The 21,485-nt window shown below is 45.4% G+C and overlaps 1 protein-coding gene across 5 annotated transcripts in view; it reads left to right on the top strand.

The window, feature by feature from the left end:
• Positions 1-3,114: 3,114 nt before the first annotated feature.
• Positions 3,115-21,485, top strand: part of APBA2 (amyloid beta precursor protein binding family A member 2) — a 100,806-nt gene continuing 82,435 nt past the window's right edge. For 2 of the 5 annotated variants that reach the window (XM_083412763.1, XM_083412759.1), the window contains exon 1: positions 3,116-3,405. The gene's annotated coding sequence lies outside the window, so the exon portion shown is untranslated. Of the gene's footprint in view, positions 3,406-3,505; positions 3,527-3,996; positions 4,019-21,485 lie in introns of those variants that run through there. The other 3 variants (XM_083412760.1, XM_083412762.1, XM_083412761.1) reach the window with 3 other exon arrangements.

Below are 21,485 nucleotides of genomic sequence, written 5' to 3'. Positions count from 1 at the left end.
GAAATGGCAGGATGTGCCCTGCTGTGGTGCTTGTGCACATTTATTTATTTAAGAGCATCAGAAGAGCCTGCAGGATCAGGCCAAAGGGGGAGGCATCTGGTCCAACACCCTGTTCTCCCAGTGGCCAGCCAAATGTCTGTGGGGAACCTGAGAGCAGGCCCTGAGCACAGGAGCCCCCTCCCCACCTGGGGCTTCCAGCAACTGGGATTCAGAAGCACCATGCAGCTGGCAGCTGTCGGTCGCCCTCTCCTCCACCACTGGCTAAACCTCTCTAAAAGCCACCCAGGTCCTGGGGAGCAAGTTCTGTGCTGCTTGAAGGACTTCCCTTGATCTGTGCTGAACCTTTCATCATTCAGCTTCATCTGATGTCCACAAGTTCTATGTTACGAGAGGGAGAAAAGAACTTCTCTATCCACTTTCTCCAGGCCATGAATGATTTTATAAACTCCCACCAGGCCATCTCTTACACACCTTTTCTCTAAACTAGGAAGTCCCAAATGCTGCAACCTTTCTTCATAGGGAAGTCACTCTGTCCCCTTGAAAACATTGGTTGCCCTTTTCTGAAACGTTTCCAACTCTACAGTATTTTTGCCTGCCATCCCAATCTCCAAGTAGTGTAAGATTCCAGGGGTTCCGGAAGCTTCCCCGGGGTTCGGTTTCCCTTGGAATGAGGTACAGCAGACTGTGCTGTTTTTATGATATATGGTTTATTTACACATTCATTTACAGAGCCACTTCCTTTGTTACCTTAATGGCTCATGCTGGCCATCACCTCAACAGGAAACTAGCCTGGCTATTCCAGGAATTAAATCCACACTGGATCCAGGAATTAGAGGATGGCTCTAATTCACATTTCACAAGAGTCCTTTGAACATTGTTATCATCAATAATATATGAAATAATTTGCCAAGTAGATGAAAAAGAATCTTTTTTACATTTGCCCTCTAGCATACTTTCATTTTTGAGTTAATTTTTCAACAGTGGCTATAGACCAGTTTTGACTATAAAATAATAAATCCTTACTTAATCCTTCTAAATATTTCCATTTTCTTGCAATAACCATCATGGCAATTAACAATAAATATAGAATCAACTCTTTATTCAAACCATCTTCAGTTGTCCCATCCATATCCCTCACCAAAGTGTGCTGAAAGGTTGGTCCTTTGTTTCATCATCCATCATCTACACTAATTAAGGAACTAGAGAGTCATTTGCATCTCTCTGCTTAACCCTACACAAAACCATTCCCATAGCATGAGACAAATAAGGGTCACAAAAACAAAACACTTTTGCAAGAAGCAGGATTAATAAAAGCTCATAGTAGATCATCATCTGAGGGAAGGGCTGTAGCTCAGCAGCAAAGCACCTGGTTTTCGTACAGAGGGCCCCAGGGCTGATCTTAGGCTGTGTACACACTGCACCATTAATGTGCATTGGAAGCACATTTCCCCCTAGCAGAATTATGGCACTGCTGAGAATTCTGACTCTATAATGGGTAAACTACAGCGCCCAGAATTATTTGAGGGGGGAAATGTGCTTGTCAGAGGAGACAATGCTAGACCAGAAAGACCAAGCAAAGGGCAGTTTCCAATGTTATGAACACAACACAGGAGTCCTGGGTTCAAATCACCTAGTTCTGCTAGATATTACAGTGGTAACTTGCGTTCTCAAATGCCTTGGTTCCCAAACACCGAAAACCTGGAAGTAAGTATTCTGTTTTTTTAACGTTTTTCGGAAGCCAAACATCCTATGTGGCTGTTGGCTATTGTTTCCAGGGGCCTGCAACAATCAGAAGCTGCACCTTGGTTTTCAAACATTTCGGAAGTCAAACGGACTTCCGGAACAGACTAAGAGTTTGGTGCTTTTGCTATTTATTTTGCATTTTTGTTTTTGAGGCTTTTTTGGTTAATTTGTATTTGTGACTTTGTGGATGATAATTTTTATCATCTACAATACTGTTGTATTTATTTTATAGTACAGTGGTACCTCGGGTTACATACGCTTCAGGTTACATATGCTTCAGGTTACACACTCCGCTAACCCAGAAATAGTGCTTCAGGTTAAGAACTTTGCTTCAGGATGAGAACAGAAATTGGGCTCCGGTGGTGCGGCAGCAGCAACAGCAGGAGGCCCCATTAGCTAAAGTGGTGCTTCAGGTTAAGAACAGTTTCAGGTTAAGAACAGACCTCCAGAACGAATTAAGTACTTAACCTGAGGTACCACTGTACAGTACATTGATTATTGCTTTCATTTTATGGATCCATGAAAGCAATGGATACAATCTCGCTAGATAGTAAAATTCATGTTAAATTGCTGTTTTAGGGGCTGTTTTTAAAAGTCTGGAACAGATTGATCCATTTTGCATTACTTTCTATGGGAAAGTGTGCCTTGGTTTTAGAATGCTTTGGTTTTGGAATGGACTTCTGGAATGGATTAAGTTTGAGAACCAAGGTACCACTGTATTGCTGTCTCCGCACCTCAGGTTTCTTCTATCTGCAGAATTGTCATGAAATTGAATTCTTGCACTGTCAGGGGAGGTCACATTCGGCCAGATCTTGCAAGGGAGATGCATGGATGGATGCAAGCAAGCAAGCAAGCAAGGAGGGGATCCAGGTTGCTCTTGTCTGGAGGCGCAGAGAATCCCGCCCTTGCCCCCGTCATTGCTGAATGTGGCCACCTAAAACAGGGACACTCTTTTTCTAATAACACCAGCAACAACTCAACATAAGCACAAGGAAACCCAATAACTATTTAAGCGAAAACTCCCTATACAGGGGCGGCCTCCCCTTGAATCCTGGCTACAACCCTGCCTGCACTAGCCAGAAGGCAGAAGCACCTCAAAGGCTATTTCAGCGGAACCAAGGCAGCCTGCATTTGAACCCCGGCTTGCAACCAAGCCGGCTTCCAGCAGCACGGCAGCGACTCCTTTGGCTGAGCCTCCCATGCAGGCGCAGTCTACCCTCGAAGGCCACCTTCCGCGCCAAGCCCCTTTCCAGAGGCTCCGCCAGGCCTGCTCCAGCCAAGCCTCCCCGGGCAGGAGCAGTCTGCCTCGCAACCTTCCCAGTCCGCCTCGGCCTCGCGGGGCGGCCCCGGGGGCTGCGAGGCGGCCGCTCCCCGCCCGCTCCATGCAGGTTCCCGGGCGCGCTCGGCGCACTCAGCTTCCCGGGTTAATTAGTAGTCTCCGTGTGTGGCTGCGAAGCAGGAGAAGGAGCCGTACAAAAGAGCCCCGGCAGCTGCGGCGGCGGCTGCTCTCCTCCTCCTCCTCCTCCAGACTCTCCCCCCTTCCTCCTCCTCCTCCTCCTCTTGCTGCTGCTGCTGCTGCTGCTCTTCTTCCTCAGGCCGCCTGCAAGGAGTCCAGGTCCTTCCTCGGGGGAGGACAAACCCTCCCCGCCCTGCGCTGGCCAGGTAAGGAAGGGGCTGTGCCCCCCAGGGCGGGCGAGCGAGACAAAGCCCCAGCCCTCAAGAGGATGGGGATGGGCGCAAAGGGCTTTTAGGCTGCCAGCTCTCCCGTGCATCCTGAGCAGAGGTGGGTGTTTTCTGCATGGATGCCGCCCGCTCCCGGGGGCTCCTTTATTCTCGAAAGTCAGGGGAGGGGGCGGTCGAGCCATAGCTAGAGGCGCAGAAACCCGGAGCCTTGCAGGCTACGCTTCTTGGATAGGGAGGGGGGATGCAGACACACGCTTTTTGCACAGGGTGGGATGATGGGGCCAAGGAATAGTGCGCCTCCTCCTCCCCTCTCTGCATTTGGCGGGGGGGGGGGGGTAATGCCCTCAGAGGACACACCTGTGCCCCCCCCTTCATACCCCTCCCCCGCTCAACTTTTGGCAGTGCAATGCAGGATGCTGTTTTTGCTAGGGCGCTGCATTCCTGTTTGCCACCCTTCCTGCCTGCTCTCTCTTTCCATCTCTGCACATCCCTCCCCCCCCAAAGAAACCCACCCTCCACCCACAGTTCCCTTCCCTACTGGGAGGAGAGTGTGGACTTGTATGTCAGAAGTCATATAGCCTTATCTCACTAGGTATTTATTGTTGTTATTATTGTTTATTTTAAAGCAGTGCAGGCGATTTGGGGGCAGACAGAGCAAAGTGCATGAGAAACCATGCAAGTGTACTGCAGGGGCTTTGGGGGGGGGAGATGTTATCCACTTTTCTTCTTTCCCCCCTCCACTGAAAAGCACACATTTATTGGGGGGGGGGAGCAGAGCACTTAGAGGTATCACAGACCCAGTGCCTTTGGGTATTTCCTTGGTATGTTTTTGTTTTATTAAGCATTTTCTTCCAAGATGTGGGTGACGAGGGCAAGGCAATGCCCCCCACCCACCCACTAGGCTGGCCAATCTGTTGCTATGGCTTGGGCTCAGAGGAATGAACAGTTGTGCCTGTATGCAGGGGAGGTTTGGGCTGTGAATGTCTGGTTTGCAAGGAGACATGGAGACTAAGCAGGGAGATTTTCTCCTCCTGGCACAACCATGGCATCTTTTTTCTTCTCTGCTATTGTGGGACTTGCAGAGAGGGAGAGAGAGATTTGCTAGCCAAGCCATGGCTGGCTGATCTCCCTCATGCCGGGCGCACAGGAGAGGAAGAACAGGCTCCATCCTGAAAAGAGGCAAGGAGAGCAGAACCTTCCTTTAAGGACCCCCCCCCCCCAAGTCTCTTTGCTTTGTTCCGGGTCAACCTGTCTTCGCTGTCATTCCTTGTGATGTGTCCTCCGTCATCTATCTTTCAACACTGAATTTTATTTATTTTTTAAAAACCCTGTTCTGTGATTTAATCCGTGTGACAGAAGTCCTGTGGCATCTGAAAGATTAGCAGATTGATCACAGGGTGAGCTCAGATGCATATGATTTCTTGCTTAACCGGACTGACACATCTGCCCCCCCAGGATTTGTGTCTCCAGCATGGTCTTCCTGATACACAGGATTGGCAGGTGTAAAATGAAACTGGATGTCAGGGCAGAAGGCCAGGTGCCCCCCCCCAGGGTATGTGGGGTACAGGAGGGGGCTGGACGATTGTTTGGTCCAGAGTCCAAAATTGAGCAATGACACCTGCATGGGACAGTCCTCCAAATCCTCCTCCGACCACATTCTGACCTTCTACATGTCCAGATATCCCACATGTGTTCTGACCTTGTATCTTGCTCCCAGGTGCGCAATGCTGATGGCTTGGCAGTAGATTTGTTTTAGTCAAGTTGGAAAGATGGAAGAAGGAAAACCAGGGAAATTCAGCATATCTCTCCCCTTCTCTCTTTCCCTGAGTTTTCCATATATATGGATATATGCCTCCGGTGTAGCAACAGAATTGAAGCTTTTGATCGAGTTATTTCCTCCCCTCCGTAATGAGGTCTGGAGGGAGAAGATACTCAATTAAAAATTCTCCGCTTCATCTTACTTGGGGTAAACAGCGTGACAAATTACAACCTGGTTTTCTTCTCTCTATTCACCCCCCACCTTTATTCTGCTTGGATAATTCTCTCAGATGTTAGCACTGGAAGGGGGGGGGGGGGAGGAGTGGGTTCGCCTCCCTCATCCAGCCCTTAAACACCGAAATTGGGACACAGACCAGAATATTTGAATTGCTGCATTAATGAAATTATTGTGCTTGGTGCTCCCCCCCTCCTGGCAGCATTTGTAACATGGAGAGGGGTCCTCTGGTGTTAATGTGTCAAGGGAGGTTGGGCAATGTGCTCTGTGTGCCCCCAGTGAGAAAGTGTGCACTAAAAAAGCAACCCACCCCCAAACCACCCCCTTATGCAGATTGCAGCAATGCTGAATCCTGCCTGTGGAGGTGTGGGCTTTGGGAGACCAGCTTGCCACAGCTGATTGGCATCTGTGGCAGAGCCTGAGGTTGCCCCGTGCCTGATGTGGGTGGGCTCAGCACTTGCTCTGCATGGCGCATCGGAGAGAAGGCTGGGTTTATAAGACCTGCAGAGTTGGACTGCAGAGGGTCAGTGGGGCTGCCTTGGAGGGTGTCCAGGGCCTGACTCTGCTTTCAGTCCAGAATGCAGCAGTGATGACAGAAATTATAGGCCCCATTGAACATGGTGGGACCTCTGAGCAATCATGCATAGGCCTTGTGGTGGTGGTCTCTGAAAATCGCTCTGGTTACCAATATGCCTCACTCTGTCGAGTTCTTCTTAGTCTTTCTTCTAACACACAGGATGATTTATCCTGTGTCATGATGTCTACATAATGTGCATTTTTCTGTCACACCCCCCCCCCCGGGCTTTTATTTCCTTTGCTGGACTAGGGAGACCTGGGTTCAAATCCCCACTCAGTCACAAAGCTCAGAACTTGAAGCAATCACATTCTCTGAGCCTGAGCTTCTTGGAAGAAGGATGGATTTAGAAACGTAAAAAGCATTGGAAGCGCCCGAAGGGAGCCTTGCTCAAGCTCTGTTGCCAGATGGTCTGGTTTTGGGGTTCATTGAGATGCAGACTTGGGTTTGGGATGCAGCAAAAAGAGGAACATTTGCTGGATATTAGTTTTGACTTCATTAGTTACATATATAAAAAGAACACTAACAGATCCCCCCCCCCTTTCCCATTATGTGACACTTCAGAATTTCTAACTCTTCCAGTTTGGAATTTGCTTATTGCCGATACTCTTCTCCTTCAGTGCAAGGCCTGTTATCCTTTTTCTCTGGTGTCCTTGTGAAGATGGTAAACAGAAGGTGACTGAATGCTCTCAGACTTGATGCTCTGTTTTGATAAGTCTTCCCAGTGAAATGCATGAAATATTTGATTATTTATTATTGTGTTCAGTTACATTTTACTTTTATCTGACTACATAAAAATAAATAAAAATGGGATGGGGGTAAATTGTAACATGGATTAAGGTTTTCCCCATGTTGTGGAGGAGGTAAATAGTTTGCCCCTGGGATGCCATTCTTAGCTGCAGTTTTGTGAAGGGCTTTACGTGCAGTTCCGATTGGAGGGTTTGCTCAGTTTCTCCTTTCATAATGTTGCTGTGAAGATGTTGCGGATTTGCTCTTGGGGCTTGGGATGCAAGCTTGGGGCTGGGCAATGTGGACCTCTGGGTGTTGCTGGACTGAAGCGCCCATCGTCTTTCACCATGTCGGCTGCGGCTGATAGGAGTTGTGGTTGCACAGCTGCTGGGGTGTGGGTGTGTGCCAAGTTGGTCTTCTAGCCTCGTGCAATGGGCCACCAGCAATTAAAGCAGCAGCTGGGCTGGCTGGGAAGAGATTGACTGCTGGGCTGGCTGGGAAGAGATGTGGTGTGTAAACTGGTTACTGTACTCTTTCATGCTACGGAGGCTACGGGTGTGGGAGAAATGTGATTCAGTTCACATTTAAAGGTGGATCTATTTGATTCATACTTTGCAAAATGATACAAGAACCAAAACAAAGCCATCGTTTGAAATTTCCACTTCTCCGAATTTTGCAGTGCTGTTCTTCCACCAAGTAATGTGTGCAAAAATGCATAGTTAGGCAAAGTGTGCCTCAAAATGCATATGTAACATACATATTAGTGTTAGGCATAATTGCATACCAAAAATTTCATACAAAAATGTGTATATTGGGAGAATTTTGTACGAGATGTTTCACAAACTATATTCTAGTAAAGGTAAAGGTAAAGGGACCCCTGACCATTAGGTTCAGTCGTGACCGACTCTGGGGTTGCGGCACTCATCTCGCTTTATTGGCCGAGGGAGCCGGCGTACAGCTTCCGGGTCATGTGGCCAGCAGGACTAAGCCGCTTCTGGCGAACCAGAGCAGCGCACGGAAACGCCATTTATCTTCCCGCTGGAGCGGTACCTATTTATCTACTTGCACTTTGGTGTGCTTTTGAACTGCTAGGTTGGCAGGAGCAGGGACCGAGCAATGGGAGCTCACCCCGTCGCGGGGATTCGAACCACCGACCTTCTGATCGGCAAGTCCTAGGCTCTGTGGTTTAACCCACAGCGCCACCCACGTCCAGCCTCACAAATAAATCTATAAAACCTAGTAGCCCAGACTAAATGTTACCTAGCCAATCCCCCCCCACATTGTTAGTCATTTTGTACCTTTAAAGGAAAAGGGACAAAAAAATGCACACCAGATGCACACACATATGTATATGTAATTTCTTTTTCTTTTTCTTTTTTGAAGGCTGATGTATTTTTATTACAGATTTTCTTGTTTTACAGTATATGTAATTTCTGACTTGCTCCTTGGAGGCAATTTTTACAACTAGGCAAGTGGCTATCTACAAACCTGTTCTGGTGGCCATACCATGAGCCCAGCAGTGCTGTCACAATTAGGCTTGGGTTGGCAGGCTGTGATAGAACTTGCCTGTATAAGGATCACTTTCTTACTGTCAAGTAAGAGTCCCTGTCTGCACATGCTGGGCAGGGGGCAGCCTAGGCCAGCTGATCTGAGCGTGAGCTGGTATGATAGCTTCTGGAGAAAGGATGGAACAGAGCTTGCTATCAGCAAGGTTTCAGGGATGTTCCATTTATCATATTTGTAATATGTGCTCTTAACTTTAATGTAAAATTCAATATTTTGGTATCAAAATATGTATGTGTGCCTTAGGGAATGCTTATTTGGTTAAGGCACATTAAAATATATATCCATATGAAGAAATGCTGATTCCCCACATGATGGGTGAAGTGGTACAGGCCATAGGGCCTGATTTCCTCCTGAGAAGGAACAGGCTGCAGGCTCATGCATAATATCAAATCGTGGTTTACCAAGGTGTGATTGAGACTTGTGCTTTCCTGTTTCCTTTCTCTCCCTCCCTCTTGATCTCTGATTCACTGAGTTACTTCGTCTTTAGCACAAATTGGAGGTTCCTCTTTTCATCCAAAATGGCAAACTCTCCCTCCAAGTCAGGATTGCAAACTCCCTTCTTTGCAGGCCTGGCATGGAGGGCAAAGGGAGATTCCTTCTCTTAAGACCGCCTAGTGAATGTGTTGCTTGTGCAAGACGTGGAATAGGAACTTCCTGGCTCCCCTTAGTAACATTCGGAGGAAGGAGCCATAGGGAAGATTCTTCTCTGCCTGAGACCCTGGGGAGCTGCTGCCAGTCAGAAAAGGCAATACTGGGCTAGGTGGAGAAAGAGTCTGAAATGATAGAAGGCAGCTTCCTAAATTCCATATCTTCTCATTTTGATTAGGAGCTGATTGAGAAAACAAGAAACATAGTTTTTCAATAGCACCCACATGTTGCAACAGTAACATTTTCTGTAGCATTTGTCCCTGCAGCCCTTACACTTTCCAAATGCAACACAATGTGGCAATATCTTAATTTGACTTGTACTGTACAATTCATTTTATGGTGTGCAGTTTCCTAATGGGAAGTTTATATATGCGTGTGCGCTTGAAATGCTTCATGCAATTAAGGCACTTTAGTTGACCCATTGATTAATTACTGCGCTTGTTTTCTTAGCTCCTTCTTTTAAAGACCTTCATACTCTTAAATCTCTGAAGATAAGACTGCAAGACAATGGAACAATTAGGACAGCTGGTGGAAGTAACTCTTTGCAGGGGTGTATTAAGTGGTGTGTCTGACACAGGAACATTGCTAGGTACTTAGAAGATTTGGTGTGTGAGCCCATTGTCACACACATGCATGAAAATTTGAATTTATAAGTCACAGAAGGCAAGCCAGCTAATTTCCCACCCAAATCTCTCCATTATTTTTTAAATTTAATTTGCACCCCACCACAAGTCACCCCAAATCAGTTCCTCTTTAATGCATCTTACTCCCAATTAATTTCCCAACAGATCTTGCTCCACATCAAATCAATTGTCCCTGTTCCCTGCCCCCCTTAGTCATCTTCTGTTAATTTATTCCCTCAAATTAGCACCATACCGGATCTTCAGCCCAATTCAGTTTCTCCCAAATGCATTGCCCACCAGGGAACACTTGGGACTGGGCTCCAAAGCTCAGCCTTAGCAACACCCCTGATTTGCCATGATGCCCCTTCCTCAGCTGCCTCCTCCTTGTGGTTCTCTGTGCCTCCTCCTGTCTCCTGGTTTCACACCTCAAACTATTAAGTAACTCAATTCTAGTTTTCTGAGTTGTGAGAAAACCCATCTCTCCATCCTAACCCCAAGAAATGGCCTCTCTATCAAAACAGGGTTGACCCTAAAATGTGTTTGTGATGGATTTTTGCTACAGCTGCATCTTTTCCCTTTCCCCTTTTGCTTGAACATTTTGCTAATCTCCTTCTTAAAAACAAAACAAAACTCTTATTTGCGAACCTATCATTTTAAAAGCCTCCTGGGCAGCCACCACAGAAGGGAGCAGAGCTTGGGTCCCACTCAAAAACATCCTCTTACCTGACCAGGAGGCTGGTGAAGGACAACCCCTTAGCTTGGACTTGCATTCAGTGACTCTTAAGATTAACCTACTGAGGAAAAAGCTGCCTTTGTGGAATCAGGATGTGTGGGCTTGAATTAATTCTGCAGGATTTGCTTTACTTTCCTCACTCACTATGAAGTGAAGTGGCAAGCACAAGGAACTTGGCTGTCTGAAAATCTGTGTCCGGCCAAAGGATTCTGATGTCACCTTGTTTACTGTGTGCCAATTTTCAATGGTTTGCCTCAGGCTGGGACCTGTCGCCGTGTGAGAATCCTGCAAGAGAAATTGTGTCATGAACTTGGTTTCTCATCTCAAAGTGACAAACCAATGCATAAAGTCTACTGGCTGAATTTGGATTCCACAGTCAGCTTTCAGTTTGGGGCAAAATCTCAGCATCAGGTGGTGTCATGTTTGCCATTTGGAATTTCCACCTTCAGCATTAAATGTTTGGGACAGACTTGCTTCTAGACTCTCTTGTTCATGGGAATAGCTCCAGAAGCATTCCTGTGGGAAGTGTGTGTTGTGCTGGATCTGAACCCCTGCCTGGCTTTTCCAAAGAAGAGCCCTTCCTAGATGAAGACATCAGTGTAGCTTGGATCTGGGTGCAGGCATAAATTTAGCTCAAATTCAGCTTGGATCTTTTTATTGTGCATTGCCTTGACTATTGTGCAGAAAGTGATTAATGGTGATTTTTTTTTCTTGGGAAAATCTCATTGTAACAGCATAGCCTGACTTGGAGTCAGGCCACTTCCTGTAGCTCTGTCTACTCTGACTGGCACTGACTCTCCAGGGGGATCTCAGGGTTCTTTCCCCATCACCAGCTACCTGATTCTTCTAGCCAGGGATGGAATCTGGGACCTTCTGCAGGCAAATCATGCATGCTACCCCTGAGCCAAATGGTCCTTCTCCAGAGATGTGTCTACATGGGTGTAGACACTCCATTAGAGACAACCCTCTGATACCTAAAGATTGCTTTGATTTTCACTTGCATGTGAAGAAGACTCCAGTGGGCATGTGGCCTGAGGGGGAAGGGTGAGCATCATCTAAGAGAGCATTTTGTAAGTAGGTAAGCAAAAGGATACCTTAGGCATTGGTTCCCCACCTCCCTATTTGGCATGAGGCAGTATAGCTTGGAAGCAGCAGGGATGACCTAGGATGGGAGAAGGATTACCCAAGCTGGTGCTTCCATGGCTAACTGCTGTTGATAAATGTGTGTGCTTTGGAAGAGAATATGGGCAGTGCAGGGAAGTACTGCTGGAGGGGACAGAGATAGACTGGCTGTGCAATGGTTGACATATCAAGGACCCAGGCCGAGGCTTAATGGCATGTGATGGAGCATCCCTGTTGAAGCTCAGCAGGTCTGCATCTGGTCAGTACCTAACAGGAGATCACCCAGAAGCTCCCATGTCTGTCTCTTTGACTTCTGTGATAGAAGAGGGGTTTTATGCTTTTCATGCGGAAGGTCCCAGGCTGGGAGAGAATCTTGCCCAAGACCCTGGGCAGCTGCTGCTCTTCAACATAAACAGTACTGAGCTCCATGGACCGATGTTCTCACTCGGCACGAGGTGGTTTCTTGTGCTCTCCACCCCAAGGAGTCTTTACAATATGCAATAACTTCTCCCCCCCCCACCCGCCCACTTTTCCCATCACAATGACAGGCAATTTGTTAGTTTTTAAATAGCACCTGATATCTAGTGGCAGACATTTTATTACAGCAACCTTTAGGTCAGAGGCAGAATGTGCATGGAATCCAAATATTCCTTCTTCTTGGTCTCCGTTTATTTCCTGTTTTAATCACAGGCTTGCATCCATAAGTCACTTAAGTGTGCCAAACGGGGCTTTTCTGGGAAAGACAGAAAGGTTGGCTTGTGAGGTTACTTGCTACCATAGGCAGAGCGAAGAGGGAACATGAGAAGAACCATACCGGATCAGGTCCATGACCCATCTAGTCCAACATCCTGTTCTCTCAGTGGCCAAGCAGATAACCTGTGGGAAGCCAGTGTTACGGCAAAATCTGGGTGCGAGGCTGCTCTGCCACCCAGCTCGTCGGACTAAGTCCGCGGGTCCCTGTGGAGGAAAATGAGTTCAGCCGGAGAGGAGCAAACTGCAGAAGATCCATGTTTATTGCGCAACAAGGTTCAAGGCGAGATTGAACAGTGAGAAAAGGGTGACATGAACTTTTGAAACTTCCCTCCATGTCCCAGGATACAGTGCAAAATACATCCCAGTTACATCATGAATACATTAAGAAGAGGTTGGGTTACACAGATTACATCATGAATATATTAAGAAGAGGTTGGGTTACACAGGATTAACATATGGAGGAGGGAGGGGGGAATATGCAGAGCTGGAGATATGCGCAGATAAGCACATCCTGAGTACCGGTGATGAGAAGACAATGGTCCATGTATGCATAGTCTGCCACCTGGCATTGCCCAGAGGAAAGGCCAGGCAGAGTGATTTGACAGGATTAGGGTCTTAACACCTTGCTTGAGGGATTATGGAGGACAGGGAAGGTGTCATGGAGTTCTAGAGAAATTGAGCAAATTGGCACGTTGATTTTCTATGATTTATAGATTTTAGTCCCTTCTGTCATTGACAGTTGGAAATAAATGGATATATTGTAGCGAAGAAGGAGGTGAAGAAGACATGCCCCCCCCCTTTCCGTATCAGTCCCCCATTCGGAGATAGATTTGCATTAAAGTTCTGTAAGACCAGCAAGCAGGATTCAAGCAGAAGAGCCCCCTCTGCTCCTGCAGTTTCCAACAACTGGTATTCAGAAGCATTGGTGCTTCCCCCTGCGGGGGCAGGGCAGAGCCCTCGGGAGCCCTCTCCTCCCTAGTGCAAAGGATTCTGTGGCCAGCCAGGCCAAGGAATCACCACAAGAGTCATGAAACAGGCACCATGACATAGTAAATGGGCTTATAATTGTCCCATTCAAGGCTCAGTGGCCTGGTCTACCCGTATGATTAAGTCCACAGACAGATGCAGTAAATGGTTCTGAAGGCCAGTTGCTGGAAACTGCAGGAGGGGGAGCACGCTCTTGTGCTCAGGTCTGGTTTGTGGGTTTCCCATTGGCCACTGGGAGAACAAGATTCTGGACTAGATGGGCCATTCGCCTGATCCAGCAGACAACGGAAGCTCCTGGGTGGCTGGAGGCTTTGCCAGCAGAAGCTGACGGAGGCAGAGGCTGCGGCTGCATAAAAGGCAGTGAAGGGGCTGAAAGTGGGGTAGGTGCAAGGGGACTGGATGTTGAGACCACTGGTGTGGGTTGGCAGAGTGACCACTCACTGGGTCCCTTCCTGGGACTGGACTCCTCACCTGTAGCTTCTCCCTCTGATGTTTCTCAGTGTCCTGATGTGACTTGCCCCATCCGCTGCATCCAGATATATGTTTTTGCCGGGTGTGTGTGTTATTGGGTTGTTGTTGTTTTAACTGTCCTTTGTGGTTTTATAGGCTGGTTTTATCCTATGAACCGCCCTGAGACCTGCAGGCAAAGGGTGGTATATAAACTCTATAAAAGCATCCTCATCCTCATTCCTCTCCAGAGTTTTCAGCTGCCACCTCTTTGGGCACCCCCCACCCTTTGTCCTGATCTGAGCAGCCCCTCCACGATGGCTCCTCAAGGCCCATGACAAATGGTGTGAGCAAGTGACGCATGTGGTCAGGGCCAGCGTTCCCGTTTAGGAAGATGCAAATAGCAGGTCCTGGTCTTCTGTCCTTTCACACTCCACTTTGGAGGGTTAACAAAAACAAGTCCAAATAAATGCTCAGAGAGTTTGGCATCTGTTGACAGCATCACCCCTGGGCACAGCAGTTTGCATAGAATGTCTCCATTAGGAAATAGGTTTCTTGAATTAGTTCCTCACAAAAGAGAATTGGGAAATAACTGTGTGTTAACTTTCTTATGCCTCAGCCACTTCTTTGAAAAACAAAAAGCTAAACACATGCACACACATTTAAAAGTATTGTGTCACTGGTAATAGGCATGGAGGAATCGGAATTCTGATTCCGCATTTTCCAGCTTGAACACTTCTTCATCCACATTTCATATATTATCGTAATTTTGCCTAATATGCACATTTGCAAGCTATTTTCACGCATATACTTTTTGTTGTTGAAGAACGGCATTACAAAATTTGGAGAAGTGTGGACTAGGTACCAAATTGACTTATATCCTACCTTTAAGAGAAAACAGGTTTTGAGTATAGATAATAATAATAATAATAATAATAATAATAATAATAATAATAATAATTTATTTATATCCTGCCCTCCCCAGCCAAGACTGGGCTCAGGGTGGCTAACAACCACTAATAAATGGGGCAATAAGATGGGGCAGGTTTAAGACTATTTCCCCTCTGCTACTTCATGACAGTCAACTTAGGGACATGGATTTAATTATGTAGAACAACTTGATGTATTAGGGTCCAAGGGAGCAGAACTGTGGTATATTGGATGACAAATAGAAAGCAAAGGGATTCTGTTAACATTGCTGATTGTAAATTCTCCAGTCACAGAAAAGATTTATAGATGGGTCAATAAAGCAAAGCTAAATAATTAATGCATTTATTTTATTTCGGTGCTTGAAATACTTCACAGCTAAAATCTCAATCCTGTCTCAGGGTGTTTGGTTAGCTTAAAACAAAGAAATGCAGCACATGACCTGTATCAAAATACAAATGTACATATTTCTCCAAGGGCTAGAATGGGGAGACCTTAAGGTCCTGAGGTCCTGGGCCTTGTAGATTTTATTTTAAATCTGTATTATTATTATTATTATTATTATTATTATTATTATTAAAACAAGCTTGGTATAGCTGAAACTAATCTCTCTCTCTCTCGCTCTCGCTCTCGCTCTCTCTCTCTGTTGGAAGACATTAAAAAAAATGAAATGAAATTCAAGTGATGTCCAGTGACTTCCCTGAATGCCCTTCTTTTATATATGCTTACACGGAGGTGGTTTTTAGCTCTTTGGGATTACAGTACATCTTTCTCTGTACAGAATCTCTCTTGGAACCATGTACCTCAGTTGTCCCCTGTTTGGTATAACTGGAACCATCCGCTAACAGTTGATCTAATTAGAAGTAATGATTTCAACCCAAAAAAGCTATTAAGATTAATGGACTCCTGGGAAAGGATAGCATTGCTTGAGCAGCATTTTGGCGCAGAAGACGAGGCTGTGTGCATTTAGTTTGCATAGAAGTAAATGGACCTGGGTGAATGAGGTGTTACTCCCATTAAAGTGAGGAGAGCTTTTTCCTGCTGCTGCTTCTGAGCTCAGCATGGCAGGATCCCCTCAGAGGGAGACCAGCTCACTTTGGGAGCTCCAGCCTTACAGCTTGCATTTTTAATTTTAGTTCATACAATAGATATACTGCTTGTTTGTAAAAACATACCAACACAAAGCAGTTTACAGAAAGAACAAAACGCTAAAAGTATCAGTAAAAGCCGTTAAAAACAGCTATTTAAAACATTCAGAAAATAATTAAAATTGATGAGCTAAAAGCCATTTAAAACACATGGCAACATTCTACAAAAATCTTTTTTGCTTAGGCTGTAAAGAGTACAGTGAAGGTGTCTGCCTGATGTCAATAGGCCGGGAGTTCCGAAGTGTAGGTGCCCCATGTTAAAATATCTTCTTCTTTTACAAGTGCAGAATGAGTATTATGTGGCACCTGTAAGAGACCTGCAGATCAAAGGGGTCAAGTAGAAGGCTTTCTCACAAGTAAACCCTTCCCAGGTGGTTAAGGGATTTTTACAATACAGTAATAGTAGCAACACCTGGAACCTGGCCTGTGAGCACAATCACAAGCCCTGGGTTGGTCCTTGTAGACACGGGGTGACAGGTGGTGCCTTTGAGGACAACTGCCGGACCTGCAAGGGTGTGGCAGGAAAGTGACCGTGGTGGTGCAGGAAAATTAAGGTGACAGCGTGCCAGGTTCTAGGTCCTTGTATTGATTTACAAAGTCCAGAGCAACATAGGTCCAGGGACCTCCGGGACCTCCTGAAATCTTGAATTGCAGCTCAGTCCCTGAGATCTGCTGCAGGGATGTCATTGATTGTCCCCCAGGTTGGCGATACTCTTGACAAGAGAGATCAGCAAGACTTGTGCCAATTTCTAAATGCCTGTTGAAAACTTTTCTGTTCCATTAGGCTTATGCGAACAATTAAGAATACATCTTTCCAAAATAGTGGGCTGATCTCTGATTTTAACTTTTTAATATGGTTTGTATTGTATGGTCAGGGCAGACTTTGGTAATCTTTGGTACTATGGCACCCTGAGCAAGGCCAAAATTTGGTGCCCCCAAATGGATCCTCTCCATTTTCTGCCCCGTGGCCTTGGCACCCTGTGCGGGGGAGCTGAGCTCACCACCCTAAATCCGGGCTGGTATCATTTTATGTACAATTGTTGTCAACCTTTGTTCCGTTTTAAAAAATGAATAGTGGTATATAAATTGTTTTACAAATAAAAAATAATGCTGAGAGGTGAGGAGAGGTTTCCTGAGATATTTAAGACTGAAGTATGGAGCGCTTTAGATGGTAAATAGTTTGTGAAGAACTGGACCGTGTGATCACTCTGTGTGTGTAATTGTGTCCAAGAAATTCTTGGTCCAGCTTGGGGCGGGGAGAGGGAGGGAGTGTGCAACTGTATTACGGCTTTAGCAGATCCTGAGTGCAGTGCAGACCAGGTTTTTATTTTCTCATCAGCTGAAAGCAGTGGTCTGGCCCATTAGGCCGAGTGAGACAGCTGCTTCAGGCGGCAGATGCCAGGGTGTGGCAGCAACCTCTTGGATCTCTTCCTGAAACCCCTAAGCCTGGCTGCTTCACTTGTCTGCTATGGTGGAGGAGGATGCTGTGCCAGCCATTGCCAGCGCAGAAGTCACATTCAGCTGCCAGCCAAGTCAGTTTCTGGATGTGGAGTGGGGTCACCATCTTGTCCTTTGTGACAGGCAGCAAAATGCCTCAGTCTGCCCATGAGCAAATGTCCAGGATCTTCTGGTTGTGGCAGTTTGCTATGTTGGCCACAAGTATGCAACTCTCTCTGTGTGCATGGACCAACCAGGATTCTGCAGGCTTTGTGTCCTCCCCCACTAGCAAGAGTCCCCCGCTCCTTTGTGTGTGCCTCACGTGACTCTGCCCTTCATCAAACTATTTCATATAGAGCACCAGGGATGGAGACATTGTTCCTCCACTGTTGGATTTCAGAGACTCGGGTTTAGGGAGATTATTTATACAGCAGGATTTAGTATCTGCCAGTGCTCTGTTTGCTTGATATCACTAGGGACCAGTTCTTCCATAAATCCTCATCCTCAGACGATAAGCCTTTTTTTTTTTTTTTTTGCAGAGAGCTGAATAAAAATAATTTCCTCCCAACCACCTGCAGTTAAAGTTCTTAATGTCATGGATTTTTAATCTCAAATGGTCTGGGGAAGCAAAAGCTCATCTATTATATGCTGCATTTAAATATGGGACTTTATTTTTCATTCCCCCCCCCTCACTCTGCTGAAATGTTAAAGCAGGCCTGGTGATTTGTCCAGGAGTGACCCCCAGGAACAGCTTCTGATGCTGACTGTTAGGTTAAAGTGAAATGAAGCCAAATGCAGATTGTGGTGCTGTGTTTCTGCACTGCATTTCTCCCAGTGTTTTGGGGACACAGGATGACTCCTGCCTGCTCACTTCTTCATCCAAAGTGGGGGAATCATCTGGAGGGGTGAATTAAAATGGCTTCTTCTAGTCTCCCATCTTCTATACCAGCCTTGCCCAACCAGGATCCCTTCAGAGGTTGCTGGGAGGGCTACACAGAATCCCAGGAAGTGTAGTTTCCTCTCTGCAATCCTTAGCACCCTTAACAAACTACAGTTCCCACAATTCTTGGTGGGAAGTCCTGTGCTTTAAATGTGTTTTGTATGTCCTTTAAGTCTGGATCTGCCCTGTTTTTTACCAAAAATTCAAGGAACAATTTTCAGCACTGGCAAAGCTACCAGTGAACCGTTTGAGTAGTTTTTGCTCCTCTATTTTCTTCTCCCACCTCCTCCTGTCAAATGTTGCTAGAATTGTTGTGCAATCTGCATTGTTCCTTCCCAATTTTTTCATTTTAAAATAATTTTTATTGTTTTTTACACGTTTTCCAAACATAACATCCCATCTTATACAGTATAACAAACCTTTGGCCATCACAGCCTAGGACTTCCATCAACCTCGACTAATGGTTCCCTAGCTTTCTTTCTGATTTTGCATTTTATTTTAATAGTTATTGCTATAAAATCCAAATCCTCAATAAACTCCTTCTTAGTCCTTTTTCACAATAATTAATACAGTTCCCATTACAAAACTTCTTGCAACCCTACAAGCGATGTCAATTGATTACAATTGTCTTTCAAATATATCATAAATTTCTTCTAATCTTTCAGGAAAGTCTGGTCTTGCTGGTTCCGAATTTTCCTAGTTAATTTCGCCAACTTGGCATAATCCATCAGTTTCATCTGCCACTCTTCTTTTGTTGGTAGTTGTTCTTGCTTCCATCACTGGGCTAATAGTATTCTTGCTGCAGTTGTCACAGATAAAAACATTTTTTTAATATATAATTTTTTTATATATAATGTACCTACTATACCAAGTAAACGGGCTTCTGGATTTTTTGCAAATGTATTTTTCAACATTTTAAAAATCTCATTATAAATCATTTCCCAGAAGTCCTTTACTTTCTTACATTCCCACCACATATGGTAAAAAGTACCTTCTTTTTCCAGCCTTTGTTATTTGTTTTGTACAGTTTAGCTAATTTCACTGGTGTTATATACCATCGGTACATCATTTTCATTATATCTTCCTTTAAAGCACTGCAGGCAGTGAAAATTATCCCCTCTTTCCATAATTTTTCCCAATCTTCTAATTGTATATTATGACCAATATCTTTAGCCCAGTGTATCATGACTGATTTAACTTCTTCATCTTTCAAATCCCATTCAAGTAATAATTTATACATTTTGGATAACATTTTAACTTTGTTATTTAACAATTCTAATTTGAATTTCGATTTTGTATATCCAAATCCATTTTTCTTTAAACATTTTGTTAATTTGACAATAATGCAACCAATCATTCACAAAATCTTTAACTTCCTCATATGGTTTTAATTTCCATTAGTTATCCATCTCCTTCACTATTTGTTCATAGGTGGCCCAATGTTTCCTCATATTTATCTTTTTCACACTCATTACCTCAAGAGGCAGAGCCACCATGGTGTCTTATGGTTCCTTCCCAATTTTCTTTTGGGTGTCTTGTGTATGTGTGCAATACCTGAGATGAGAATAGTTCATAAAGTGTCTTGTGTGACACAGAAGCACACTTACCCGGAAGGCATTGCATTAATTAATATTCCATCTGTGGTTGTAGCTACAAACTCATTTATCATACTGCCTTGAGAAATAAGAGGCTAAATTATTGATTTAATTATCATAATGCAGGATGTCCTTGCATGGATTGTGACCTGATGCGCTTGCGATAAAACTGGCCATCTCTTTCAGCACAGCAGTGGTGAATCAATCTTTTGTGCAATTTTAAACTGTTGTGAAAATACACACAAGGGTAAACATGTTGGTCTATAAGGAAAAGGAACCTGCAGAGTCCACAGCTGGGTAATAATTTTGTTCACAGCACCCAAAAATTCACAAAAATTTGGTAAGCTTCTGTGATCCAGCAGAGACAGTCTTAGATTCTTAGTGGTATTGTGTTACTGTTGTAGGCAAATATATCAGGGCTAAACAGCAATAGTTGGAACGAGAAACATTGCTTTTGGTGAGGAGTAGTGAAGTTGTGGTTCTCCAGATGCTGCTGAAGTACAATTCCCATAAATCCATTCCATTGGCAGTGCTAGCTGGGCCTGATGGGAGTTGCAGCACAGCAGCATCTTGACAGCCGCAGCTCAGTCTCCCTTCCTTTAGGTGGACACCTTCTAAACTCTTCTTGTTGTCACCTGTTCCTGCAGCATTGGCTGTATTCCTGGTTCCGTTAATCCCTTACGGTGTAAGGAAAGTTTACACACAACATTTGGGCCTTTTAAGTCGCGCGGTGTTTCTGCAACTTGGGTCCTCTGCTGTTGTTGGACTACAACTTCCATCACCCCTAGATAGCAGGGCCAGTGGTCAGGGATGATGGGAGTTATAGTCCAACAACAGCAAGGGACCCAAGTTGGAGAAGCACTCGTACAGAGAAATGGTGAGTCCGAGGGGATGTGCTGGAGGTGTGTAGAACACATGGAGAAAGTGAAAAGAGTGTTTTCTTCTTCCTCACAGGAATGGAACTTGGGGGACATTGGAAGACTCAGGACAAACAAGTGAAAGGGCTTCTTCACACATTGCAGAGTTAAATTCTGGAATTTGCTACCACAGGGTGTAGTGATGGCCCCCAACTTGGATGCTTTTAAAAGAAAATTTGGCAAATTCATGGAGGGTAAAGTTGTAAATGGCTGCTGGTGAAGGTGGTTGTGATGCCTCCAGTAACAGTGGCCATATGCCTTTGAATGCCCGGTGAGGAGAGGGCACTGGTGCCCGGGTCCTGCTTGTGAGCGTCCCAGAGGCATCTGGTTGGCCACTCTGGGAACAGGATGCTGGGCTACATGAGCCACTGGCCTGATCCAGCTTCAGGGCTCCCACCTTCTTAGGGAGTCAGATCTGGTCCCATCTGTCAGTAGTTGCCCATATTCCACCTTGTTTCTTTGGCCTGTCTTTAAAAACTGACATGTGCAGTTATTGCAGCTGTTTGGTTTTTCGAACTCCCACCCACTTGCATATACAACAGCATCTTTTAAAAATGAATCTGGGGAGGGGGGGTGGGCATCATAACCACCCACCCTACCCCTTGAGTCGTGAATTGTGTCACATGCATCTTAAAATGTGAATTGTCCCAGAAGGGCCTTGTCTCCAGGCTGCCAGTTCAAATGGGCAAATGTTCTAGTGTTCTGTATACAAAGTGCCCGGTAATCTTGAAGATCCTTTTTCGTCCACCGCACAATGCAATTAAAATCTGGTACACACTGGTCCCCCTGTGCAACTGCGATAAGGCGGCTTAGCTGATTTGAGAGCTGTCCGGGATTCGCAAGGACTTGGAATTAGCATGCTTATGATGTGGCTGAACTGTCTGGCAAATTTGGCACTGATGAAATCAGATGTGTTTCGT

Source organism: Podarcis tiliguerta (assembly GCF_965153285.1).
Source record: "Podarcis tiliguerta genome assembly, chromosome: 14".
NCBI lineage: Eukaryota > Metazoa > Chordata > Lepidosauria > Squamata > Lacertidae > Podarcis > Podarcis tiliguerta.
The sequence above is the reverse complement of the archived record's forward strand: the minus strand, read 5'-3'. Positions and strand labels throughout refer to the sequence as shown.